This window comes from Mesocricetus auratus, unplaced genomic scaffold, assembly GCF_017639785.1.
Source record: "Mesocricetus auratus isolate SY011 unplaced genomic scaffold, BCM_Maur_2.0 Super-Scaffold_100004, whole genome shotgun sequence".
NCBI classification, from domain to species: domain Eukaryota; kingdom Metazoa; phylum Chordata; class Mammalia; order Rodentia; family Cricetidae; genus Mesocricetus; species Mesocricetus auratus.
The window spans coordinates 72820358-72832797 of NW_024429189.1; the positions used below are offsets into that span (position 1 = coordinate 72820358).

General features: G+C 53.7%; 1 protein-coding gene across 9 annotated transcripts in view; it reads left to right on the forward strand.

Moving 5' to 3' along the window:
* Positions 1-3331: 3331 nt before the first annotated feature.
* The window catches only part of Pax6 (paired box 6), a 28138-nt gene continuing 19029 nt past the window's right edge, over positions 3332-12440 (forward strand). For 2 of the 9 annotated variants that reach the window (XM_013122229.3, XM_013122240.3), the window contains exons 1-2: positions 3332-3499; positions 10120-10345. The gene's annotated coding sequence lies outside the window, so the exon portion shown is untranslated. The other 7 variants (XM_021231313.2, XM_021231310.2, XM_013122222.3 and 4 more) reach the window with 7 other exon arrangements.

The following is a 12440-nucleotide window of genomic DNA, read 5'->3' on the forward strand; positions in this document are numbered from 1 at the left end:
CTTTGGTTGGTTTGTATCGATATTTGAAATGACCTGCAAGTAGACAGCATTTTTTCAATTATGTGTGGGTATTTCTCTGCCCTTTTACTTTTTGTACTGGGAGATCTTTATGAAACCGTCTTAGGGGTAGCCACCCACCCTGGAATACTAGTCTTTAAAGACAGAACTTGACAGGATGAATTTGTGGACCAGACTTAGTAAAGGAAAACTGAAATATTTAAATGACGGGAGAAGCTGTTTACATTTTTCAATTTTTTAAAGAAATATTTTAAATGAAAAGAAGAATGACCATCCTGCCGTCCAAATCCAGCAGATGGGGCTCTACCAAACCAGAAAATGCTTTTATTTTCATGGAGAGCCAGAGATGGACTGGAGGGGTGGGTGAGCCAAGTATACCTGGGATAAAAACAGTCTTAGCTGTTCAAGACTATGAGGAGACTTCTCTCTGTCTCTGTCTCTGTCTCTGTCTCTGTGCATTTGTCTGTCTGTCTGTCTGTGTGCTCAAGTAAAGAGAGAGACCTTCTCTATCTCCCCTCCCTCCCTCCTTGCCTCTCTCTCTCTCTCTCTCTCTCTCTCTCTCTCTCTCTCTCTCTCTCTCTCTCTCTCTCTCTCCTTCTTCCCTCCCTCCCTCTTGCCACCCTCCACTCTGCTTGTCATCCCACTCTACCTCCAACCCCCTTCACTAGTCCGAAGAGAAGTTCCGTGCTCCCAGGGAGAGTGGGCCAGAGCTGCCCTAGGAAACTCCACAGACTTGTGTCCACCGCCTACTGGCAATCAAAGCCACTGCGGAGAAACAGAGCTTGGGATCTCCCCAAGTGTCGGAGAATTTCAATTTAGGTTAGCCTGGGGCAAGGGGAAAACTGGGAGAAAAAGATTCTTTTTTCACCCACCCCACCTAAAGCCTGCCTCTTTTGCAGTGTCTGCCACGCTGCTAGGCTACCCTTAATACCCCTCCCCCGCACCCGGGCGGTGCGGCCTGGAGACGCCACAGTCCTAGACAGGCAAGACCATAGGCCAAAGGCTGGGTAATCTTTGGAGTGGACCAAGCTGTCGCCAAAGGCACAAGGGAGAGGCTCCAACATCACCCCTCTCCAGTGGTCAGACTTCTGGTAAGGTCTCCAGAGTTCTGTAAGGTAGACAGCTATCCGGAGAACCAGACTACGACTCGTGGCTATGCGTACACCCTTACCGGGTGGAGGTCCCAACGCCCACTCCTTCTCCCCAGCACTCAATGTGTGCCCGGGGCAAATGGAGAGCGGCTTCTGCGTTGGCCCGGAACTCAGGACAGCCAAGGTCTGGCCTCGCCTCCACCACTCACGCTCACACCCGGTCCCTAGCGCCCTTTATTGACAGACAGCTAGATAAGGTCGCTACGTCTGTGGCGTTTCCAGCTTTGCTCTTGAGCACCCTGCTGGGTTGCAGGGATCCGCCTGAGCTTAATGGCTCCAAACCAGCTCCAGCAGACTTCCCAGCAGCCTCGGGTCGGGACAAGGGGTGGGCGAAAAGCCTGGGGCAGTCACTGAGAAGCTGGTAAGGCCTATTCAAGGCCAACGTCCATGGGTCACCCATACCCCAAGGCAGGTGGTGGAATAGAAGGGACCACAAGACATTAGTACAGGACTGGACCAGGTCCTGACTTGGAGCTAGGGGCTTCCCGAGAAGCCAAGTCAGTGAAGAAAGCAGTGCAAAGGCTTCGACTCCACTTCCTAATCTATCCGGATTCGCGGGCTGACTGGACCAGCCTAGAATCCAGACCCACACCACAGTGGCTCTAAGGGAGTAGATGTTCTTGACCCACCAAGTTGAGCTGGAGAAAGGAAAACTGGAAGACTTTTGTAAATAAGAATATTCCCATTGGAACCTCTCCAGCATGCTCCTTTTCTCCTTTTCCAGATAGCCAGACCTCCAGGTGGAGTGCGCTTAACAAGGTATAGAGAGAAAGGAGGAGGAGGAGGAGGAGGAGGAGGAGGAGGAGGAGGAGGAGGAGGAGGAGGAGGAGGAGAAGGAGGAGGAGGAAGAGGAGGACTGGCTGAAAGCTGGCCAATTCTGAATTCTGAAGGAGATCGCCTACGGGCCTGTTACAAAGTCTCACTGTCCAGGTGGAGGACAGGGCAAGAACTTCCAGCGCGTGCTCCCTGGTGCCACCTGCACAAGGCGCTCTCCCTTCACCGCCCTCATCCGGCCGAGGAGCGCAGGTTCTGGCCCTGGAACCTTCCAGGCGTTCAAGATCTCAACACCCCAGTCCACCCTGGCTGGCTTCCAGGCTTCCAGAAGTTGCCTGAAGGCAATTCCGTGCCCAATCCCTTCCTTTTCAAGCACCTCCTCAAGAGTTTCCCGCCCTTCCAGGCAGGATCCCAATCATTCCTAAACTTCCAACCAGAGGCAAGCAGAGGAAGAGGGCGGAGACTGGAAGATGAGAAGCCCTTGAGGGCGAAAGAGCAGGGATGTCGATGTCTTTGTAGCTATCTATTCCCAGCTAGACAGGTTTAGCAAATCTAATCTGTCTTCACTTCCACAGAGAGTGTGAAGACCATGGGATCAGTATCCGGCTGATCTTGCCCCAATTTCTTCCTTCACTCAGCCGAGGAAGAGGAATCTTAACCCCCAATCTCCCACACCCCCACTTTTGTCCCTCTAGGCCACAAAGTCAACAGTTGACCCTCAAGTCTAAGATAAATACCATCATCTACATTTTCTACATGAATGAAGCTTTTCAGTCCCACAGACGAGGGAAGCCCGAGCACGCTGGCTTTGGGGCTTCCCTAAGGAAACACCAACAGGCTTAGATATGGCCCATTTTGGAGACCGAGTTTGCTCATCCACTACTGGAGCCTCAGTCTGTGCCCAGCTGGTGACCTGTGGAGGCGAGAGCCAGGTAGAGTCATCATTGGATCTCCTCGCGAAAAGAACTTGCCAAGAGTCCCTTTCGACACAGCGTGGTCTTCATCCCTCTAATGAAGTGACTCCCTAGAGAACCTAGGGGGCAGGCTAGAGGGTCACTTAGATAACTCACTGGCCTAAGGGCAGGGACTGTGGGATCCGAGTGCTGGAGGGCCAGAGCCCTTGGCTGGACCTGTTTACTTGGGAGCTGAGGGAGGGGTTTGACTCTGAGCCTAAAGGAGGACAATACAAGCCAGAGCCAGGCTGCAGTTACCGGCCAGACCCCGGAAGACTCACGGGATGGAGCGAGTCAGACTCTGACTGAAGAGAGGGAGGCTCCCGCCGGGCCGGAGAGCTAATCTGCAGAGCTGAACCCAACTCTGGCCGCCGTGACGTCACGCGCTCCCGGCAACCAATGAGGACAGCGGTGGCGTGGATATTAAGGAAAGTTAGCGCCTGCCGGAGCACCCTCTTTCCTTATCATTGACATTTAAACTCTGGGGCAGGTCCTCGAGTAGAACCCGGCTGTCGGATCTGCTACTGCCCCCGTGAAGAGGCTGTGAGAAGTGTGGGAACCTGTGCCACCAGGCTCACCTGCCACCCCGCCCTCGGCTCACAGGTAACCGCCCTAGTTCTAGCTGGGACCCACCGCGCTGGTAGCGACGCCCCTCTCTGTTGTCCGCAACCGGTGTCCTCAGGTTGCAAAAGCCCTCCCTAAGTGGCCTCGGGCTTGATTTTTTTTTTCTTTTAAAACAAGGCTTACAAAGATGGAAGGGAAGTTACTGCGGGTGGGATGGGGGTGTCTTTGCGAAGCATGCTTCTTTTATACAAGTAACAAAATGTTGTAGTCTCAAGAGTGGACTTCCTGTCTGGCCCTGAGCTGGGGGTGATGCGGGGGGGGGGCGTCTGTGACTGCAGTCTAAAGAAATCGCTTGAGATCCTAAGAAAAGCAGGCGGTGGGCATGCAGTTTGCAACACGCCTTCCCCGTAGCAATTAGCGACATTCACGCTTGGAAAAGCCACCAAGCCTCGCGCAGGGTTCATGGAAGCATCCCGCGGAAGGTCGGGCAAGGCGCGACAAAAGTTTCCCCAAGGTTGCCAAGTGTAGATGTGCGTTCCATAACGAAGTCAGATACACTGGGGTTCGTTTCCCCCGAAAGGAGCAAAGGACTAAAGAATGCGGCCTCCAGAGCTGGGCAGCGCGCGAAGGCCCCAGCGTGTGATTTGAGCTTCCCTTCGGAAGACCTAATAATTAGCGATTCTCACTGAGCTAGAACGCGGGCTCGGGTTACCCGGAGCGGGCTCCTGCCTGGGCTGAGCTCTCTGTCTCGGCGGGAAGCTGGTGGGCTCCAGGGGATCGCGGCCGCTGAGTGCCCTGGAGAGAGGTGCCAGCAGTGCTCTGGCTCCGGGTGACCGTAACTTTACCAAAGTGGGTCAGAAAGGAGATTACCCTAAACTTAGCCTAAATAGTGTTTCCGCCCGGCTGGCAAATCTCACAGCCAAACCCTAAGTTATATGATACACCCAGGCTGGCTTAGTCGGGGCACCGGAACACCCCACGGGAAAGTTTGAAGAAGCCTTAGGGCAGGCCTGGCCTGGATCTCTCCCACTCCCACTGATGCTCCTGGCGCCCTCTCTCTAGACCTGCTGGAGGCACTTTCACAGCTCACTCGGATCTCAAGCACCTGTGACAGGTGTCTAGCTTTCACGCAGAACTCTGAGAGTCCCCTCTGCGCGCCTTGCCTTCTAGCGAGGCCACGGACAAAGTGATCACCGGACGGCGCACCTTACCTGAACTGGGGTCCTCTCCTCCGCGAGTTCCTTTTCTCGGAGCTGAGTGGTGAGCAGGTTGCCCGTCTCGCAGTAGGAAGTGGACCTTCTCCTCCAGTCATAAATCAAACCCAGCCATCCTCGGGCCTCCTCCCTCATTAGAGATGTTTATTGGAGATTGTGTTTATTCTGCTGTCACGGCGAGAAAACGCGGTGACATAATTACCTCTGACCAGAGTACTCTCCCCGCGCCCAAGGCGAACCAGGGACCTCCTCTGCTGTGGTCTCACTCCGGTACCCTCCTTGATTAGAGGACAAATCGGATTGGCGTGTCTTTTTTCCCCTCAGACTTTGTATCATTTGAATTATTGGAGGACTTAGTATTCAAATTTCTTCAGTGCCCAGGAGTTTATTTATTGTAGAATTCGAAAGGAAAACCAAAGAGGATCCAGCTTCTCTCTGGGAAAAGGGAGAGGAAGGGAAGAGGGGAGGAAAGGAGGAGGGAGATATGTATCCCTGCAAGAGAACTTTCCAGTCCACTGGCAGCGGCGCCTGGGCCAGACCCTACTCCCGCCCGAACTGGTAGGCAGACCTAGAGTAGAGGGATGGGTACTAGGATTGATGGTATTATTTCTTGCTTCACTTTTCATTCTTTTTCTTTTCGGGAGGAATGCTGACTTGGGGGCCCTAAACTCAGGGTTCCCACACTCTCCCTAGTGAACCCCGGTCCCCGAAGCAACCAGCACTTAATCCCCCATCGCTCTGTCCCCAACTGCCAGTTCCCAAAGGTGTTTTTTTTCCTTTCCTGCTAGTAAGGCTTTAAATCACCATTTGTGAGGCTAAGTTAGGAAATGATGAAAAGCGCCAAATTGTTCTCTAATTGAAAATACATTTTGGAGGGGGAGTGAGTGTGCCGTGACAAAATATCTGGGATCCCAGCTTTTGATCCCCTGCTACTGCCTCTGTTCTTCAGTCGCTAATAAAACTCAGATTGAGCCCTTAGTGCCTTGATTAACAGGCAGATTAACTCTTACTGGGGTTGGGAACAGCTTGTCCCAATCAATGTCGTTTCAAAAGTCCTTCAGATTGCACTTAGTTCGGTCCCGGCTACTGGAGTCCTGACGTTTGCTCTCTCCTTCCCATTCTCAAAATCCAGAGTTCCAGGCCCAGTGTGTTTCTAGCTCCTGGACAAAACAAACTGTACTAGTCAGTTCCAGGCCTTTAGATCAGGCAGCTGTTTGAGGTGTTCTTTAGAGAGAGGGGACTAAGGTGGCTAGCCTTTCATTTAAAGCTGAACTCTTGCCTCTTTAGTGCAGAGGGAGAGGAAACCTGAATGAATGTCCCAAGTTGGGGGACTAGAAAAGAAACTTTCCTAGACACCCTATCTGCAAAAATCCCAAAACGATGAAATTTCAGAGTTCCCTATGCGTTAGGAACTTGGAACCTGGTTTCCATTGAGACAGTCGCGGGCGAAGGCAGGCTTGGGAGTTTACAACCGCCTGCAAGAAATCTCTTTGCTGGGACACCCATCTGAACAAGACTGGTTTTAAGCATTTGGGGGGTGAGTGGGGAGGGAAGTGAAGGAGGAGATGTGCTGCCCAATATGAATAAGGTAGGGCCGCACCCGGAGAGCTCATAGATGCACTAACCATTTGGCTGGAGGTGAGAAAAGGCGAGGGTACCGTGACTTTTTCCAGCTAAGCGCCGCCACAGCTTGGAGGCGCCGCTGGGCCGGCTCCCGGCTGTCCTGTACGGTTCTGGGCTTGGCTAGGTTAGCCTGTGAACGGTTTTCCTGCTGGTTGCTGGGGAAAGCAGAGAGAGAAAGCCTCAAGCCCGGAACTCGGTAACTAGGGTGGGAGGCCTTGGCTTTTTGTGACTCTTTAACCTGTTTGCCTGCCGAGCAATCCAAGGAACCCACCTTTCAGGGTCTGCAGAAAGAGACACATTTGGGGACTGAAAAGTGTCCCAGGTGTTTGTAGAGACTTTCCTCCTTCAAGGAAATGCATCTTCACCCTTCCCAGTATGCCAGCGCCACAGGAGCTTGGACCAGTCAAAAACCGGAGCTTGGGGGTGTAGGAATCACGGAGTGGGATACTGGTGGTTCTGAAGCTGGGAGGCGAAAGCGCCCTCCCCCACGAGCTGGGCACTTCTTTGACTCGCCAGGGGCCGCTCTCGGGACGGAGACCTGATGCGGTGGGCACAGGCAAATGACAGGGACTATTGGGAGTGAGATTCCGAGGACGCACTTATGCCTCCATAATGTCTAGAGGTTCTGAACGCGGTCGGGCAAGCAGCGATGCCCACTCCCAGCGTCACTCCCTCCACACCAACTGCTTTTTGACTACTCGGTGGAACCACGGCGCGGCCCCTGCGGAAACTCTCCCGCCAGCAGAAAAGAGGTCCCTCCGCGAGAGCTTGAGGGTGGAGAGGAGGAACGGGTAGCAAGGAGCAGTGGTAAAAGGCGGGGAAGATAGAAGGGAAGGAAAAAACAAACAAACAAACAAAACCTAACTAAAGCGCAACTTCGCCAGCCGAAGGACAAGCGAATGGGCCTCCGACGTGTTGGAAGCCGCGGTTAAAATGGCGACCTGAGTGTTGTCTCAATTTTATGGACGCCTTGCACCCTGGTTTTATCCCCGCTCCCTCCAGGTCTGGTCATCCCCACAGCAGGTACTTAACAGAAGTGAGAATCCACCAAAGACAAAACAGCGCCCCAGTGCTCTTTGAGACTAACCCAGAGAGAGCGTTCCTGGTTCTTAGCCCTCTCTTTATAAACTTCAGAAACTCTGCCTGTTTCTGTTCCTGAGCTCCCCTCCCCAAATATTGACACACTTGAAGCAGCCAAGTCCTTTCTTTTCTTGTTTGTGCCGTTTCCAAGAGTCCCACTCAGAGCCCCCATCCCCACTTAATGACGTAAGCGGCTTTCACTCCGGGCTCCTAGCCTCTTCTGATTTTTTTTTTTTTGGTTGTTGTTGTTGTTAAAACTTTTCTGTGAGGTGAGGTGGGGGTTGTGGGTGGGAGAAGGAGCTGATTGAAAGAGCCAGTGCCCTGGGGGGAAATAGCAACGAGATTATGGCTGCCTCTTTCTTAGGCAAAGCTTAAGAGGGTGCTAATCCCTGGGTTGCTAATTGAGAGGTTGTAAAAATGATATTCGCTGCCTCCAGTTGGGACAGTCACTGGACATCCCCTCCCCCTTTTCATCACGCGTCCTTAACGCTGGCTTGAGATGTAAAAGGGAGAAACGAGAATGAAGACTCCTCTGATCAGGGACCCAGACTACAGGCCGAACTTCCTGGGATCCTCTGAAAGTCGCGGTCCTACGAAATCTCTTCCTGGAGGCCACGTACCCGGCAGTGACGCCACCTTCTAAGACTCTGGCCTGAGTTTCCTCCCAGCTCCGACCCAGTGCCCTCGGTCCTCTGGAAGGGGCCGAGCCAGTCACCATCCTCAACCTGGGGTGTGTGAACCCACCTCAGGCTCCAGTAAAGAAAGGCCTTTTCTGTCCTCAGAATTCTGCTAAGATGCCTTGGTGCTGTACTGCTGGGTCCCAGGCAGGGACTTGGGTAGGATGCTCACACCAAGCCTGAGGCAGCCTGCAGTATCCACCTGCTTCCAACCCCCAAGGGGATTCGGCTGCACGGCCTGCCGGAGATCAACTGAGTGAACACACTACGGCTGAAGACTGACTTTCGATTCTTTCCCTAAGTCAACAGAATCCAGCGCTTCGGTAGTGGCTTGCAGCCTCCTTGCTTCGGCGTTTCCAACCTCAGTCCCCTTTGCTGGGTTCTGAGTGTGTTCCGGATCTCAGGCCGTATACTTCTCGGCTCCGAGAACTCGAAGAATTGCGAGAAAGCTCCGGCGGGACAAGGCAGCTGCCTGCTACGCTGTCACCTAAACTGCAGTCTCCAAGGGACGTCTTTGGAGTGTACTGAGGTGTATTCTAATGTCCGGCATTCAACAAATGGACTTCTGGTGTGTGGTCAGAAGGGAAAAGCCATTTACTTACTTTCCTCGCCGGTTTTCTGGCAACAGTTGAAGGGGCATTGCCTCCGTGGACTGAGCTGACCCAAGGAAAGGGAGTCTTGGTGGCGGGGATACATAGGCACCACACACAGATAACCGGTTCCTTACACCGACACACGTTGACATACCAAGAAAGCCAGCGGGGACACACACTCGCAGACTCTCTCTCTCTCCCAACATCGGTCAAACCCCACCCAGGCTTCCACTTCCTCCCCTCCCTCCTTATCTTCCCCTCCTTCCGACGGCCTGGAAAAGCTGCCACACTTAGTCAACAAATGGCACGTGGGAGAAGTTGGAGAGTGTTTGGTGAGGACTCTTCAGAGCTTTTCACAAGAATCCTCTGTACACAAAGTAAGTGGCGTGTTTACTTGGGCCTCTCCAGCCTGGGGCTGTGCGTCCGCTGAGCAGGGCGGCTTCGGAAAGCAGAAAGGAGAGAAGAAAAGGCCAGGGGTGCAGGAGTGGGGTGGGGAAATGAGCAGGCTTGGGAGGCCTGGCCCGGAGAGATCGCGGGCCTCGCTGAGTTCTCGGCCTGGAGGCCTTCTTCAGGCCTAGGCATCGCTGTGCCACCATCGCTGGAGAGGGGCTGCTGGGATCCGGGTACACTCCCGCCTCCTTTCTCTTGCTCCTAAAGGCCAGGTGGGCTAGAGAGCCGCCGGCGCTGTACTTTGTGTCCTGGGGCACAGGCCGGGATGGGTTAGGGGTAGGAGGCTAGGGTGAACCGGGGCGGAGCAGCAGGCCACTGTACACTGGCAAGAAAGGACCTCGTAGAGAGATGATAAAACTTGCTACCTCCACCGGCTGGGAGCCCCTGGCCCAGCTCGGGGTTACCGGGGCAGCGTGACTTCCAGCCTAGAGGCCTCCATTAGACTGATCAAGTTCGCGGCCGGCCGCAGCGCTGGCTGCCGAAGCGCGTGGAGCGGGAGACCTCGCTGAGCACCAGAGCCTGGGAGCGGGGGGGCCCAGCGCTGGAGAGAGAGAGAAGCCGGGACCCACCGGCAGAGCCGAAAACAAGTGTATTCATATTCAAACAAACCGACCAATTGCACTAGGCAGGGAGAGGGAGCATCCAATCGGCTGGCGCGAGGCCCCGGCGCTGCTTTGCATAAAGCAATATTTTGTGTGGGAGCGAGCGGTGCATTTGCATGTTGCGGAGTGATTAGTGGGTTTGAAAAGCGAACCGTGGCTCGGCCTCATTTCCCGCTCTGGTTCAGGCGCAGGAGGAAGTGTTTTGCTGGAGGATGATGACAGAGGTCAGGCTTCGCTAATGGGCCAGTGAGGAGCGGTGGAGGCGAGGCCGGGCGCCGGCACACACACATTAACACACTTGAGCCATCACCAATCAGCATAGGTGTGCTGGCTGCAGCCACTTCCTCACCCACACTCTTTATCTCTCACTCTCCAGCCGCTGACAGCCCATTTTATTGTCAATCTCTGTCTTCTTCCCAGGGATCTGAGAATTGCTTTCACACACCAACCCAGCAGCGTCCGTGGAGAAAACTCTCACGAGCAACTCTTTTAAAATACCATCATTTCAAACCGTTGTGGTCTTTAAGCAACAACAGGGGGGAAAACAACAAAAACCAAAAACCAAAAAAAAAAAAAAAAAAGCCCAACCAAACAAAACTCTTGACAGGAGTTTTGACAACGACGAGAGAGAGGATGCCTCTTAAAGGTGAGTCCGCTTCTTTCTTCTCGATTTCTTTACATTTCAATATCCAGGCAGGTTTCTCCCTCTCCTCTCCCTCTCTTCTTTTCTCCCCTCTCGCCGGTCCCCTCCCCCACTCTACGCCGAGAGAGTTGGGCCGGAGAAGTTTCCACGCAGGAGCCCAAACTTTCTACTTCCAGCGAAAGCCCGCGTCGGAGGGTGACGGTCCGCGAGCCGCAGCGGCCGGCGCGGAGCTCCGGGCGGGTGACTGGCTCTGCACCAGCGCAAGTGCGGCTGGAGCTCTGGGTGAGCAGCTAAGCTGCAGGCGTCCCCGCAAGCCGCAGCTCTCCGCCGCAGCGCCTTCAAAAGCTCGCGGTCAGCGGGAGAGGACGAAGAGGCTCCGCCGTGCCCCAGGCCGCGGAGAGCAGCCACTGGCGATGCTTTTGTCCAGCCGGGGCCGAGCCAGCGGCGCAGAGAGCGCGCAACCAGCCGACTCTCTGTACCGCCTCCCGCCAGCCCGCGCTCCGGCTTTGTGCAAGATCCTCCCGGGCACAGAACTGCCCGCGACACTCCAGCGCCAAAGGGTCATCGCGCCCGCCGGCAGCCGGACCCGACTCGATGGGCACCGCAGCGGCTCGCTGGAGGTCACTGGAAACCCGGAGCGAGCGACAGCGATGAGGGAAGCCGCTAGGCCGAGGTGGTCGGATGCGCTCTCTGAGGGAGTTCGGAGCCGATCCCAAGGACTGCCAGCTCCCATCCAGCCCCAGGGCCCTCGCCTCCACCCTCACTCAAGCGCGGAGCTTGGACTTGCAAACAAACAAACCCTAGGCTCTCCCGGCTTCCCACAACTCTATCTTGCCAAAGTTGGGGTGTTCCCTGCCCCGTGGACTCCCACCTCCGGCTCTTGGTGGGTATTTTCCCATGTCTTCCATTGACTAAGCTGTAACCGGTGTTGCCATTTCAACAAGTTTCGAGCTGCAAAGGTGGTTTGCTCCTCCCTTTCGAGTGTACTGATTTTTTTTCTTTGTGTGGCCTAAAGAAAAAAAAAACTATATGAAAGCATTGGCTTTCCTTCTCGTCGGATCACGTCCTCCCCCAGCTAATTAGTCTGAGTAATTCGAGAGCTTTTGGATTCTAAGACCCCAGGAGCAAAAGTGGCTTTTAAAAGTTCAGAAAGTTGTTGCCTCTTTCCCGGGCCAGATTTCCTCAGTCTCCCTGCGCCATAATAGCCTCGAAATTTAGCAAGTGTAATTGAGGGAAATGGAGTTGAATTTCAAGTGGAAATGCTTTCTTTTTCGAGTGCTAAGAAACCTGGCCTTTCATTAATGATGCTTTCTGGAAAGTTTAAAAACAAAGTGAGCGCTCTCTCTCTCTCTCTCTCTCTCTCTCTCTCTCTCTCTCTCTCTCTCTCTCTCTCTCTCTCTCTCTCTCTCTCTCTCTCACACACACACACACACACACTTCTAAGCCATTTTGGACAGTAAACTCGAACTTGGGAAGGGTTGAAAGGAGATAGGAGCAGAAAAATGAAATGGAAAGTTAAAATGCTTGAAAGCCTAGCAATCTTACCGGAGAGAAAGAGTAGCTGTTGTCATTAACAGAAGAGTTGCCGGTGATCTTTGCTTATGTTTGAAAGCAATTGAATAGTTATCATTTGGCCCTGGAGAGTAAATGTTGTCATCTTAATTGCTAATTTCTAAGAGAGGATCATGAGGGGAGAAACCAAATTTCTCCTAACACTTCAGCTAAGATATATGGGGATGGATTTTGAAATTTAAATAATTGAAACAACAGCATAGTGTGAGAGCTCTGGCTTGTGTTAGGGTCAGGGAGTAGGGAGGGCGGGGGTCCGGTGGACTTGTGGACTAAGGCCTTGTGGCCTTGGAGATTTCCGGAAACGTCTTCATTCCTGATGCAGGTCTATGGCCCCTCCAAGGTGATACAAAGCCCTAGCGTGGGCTGGGGACTTGGACCAAGGTAAAGGGGTCTAACTTCTCTAAGAATATGACTGTTTCCGGGTGCGGGGTGTGCCCTGCTTCCCAGGGTGCTTTTGCACTGAGTGTTAACGATTACTAAGGTAATTAGATAGCTTCTTAGAGGAGAGGAGGGTGGGAACCGAGCA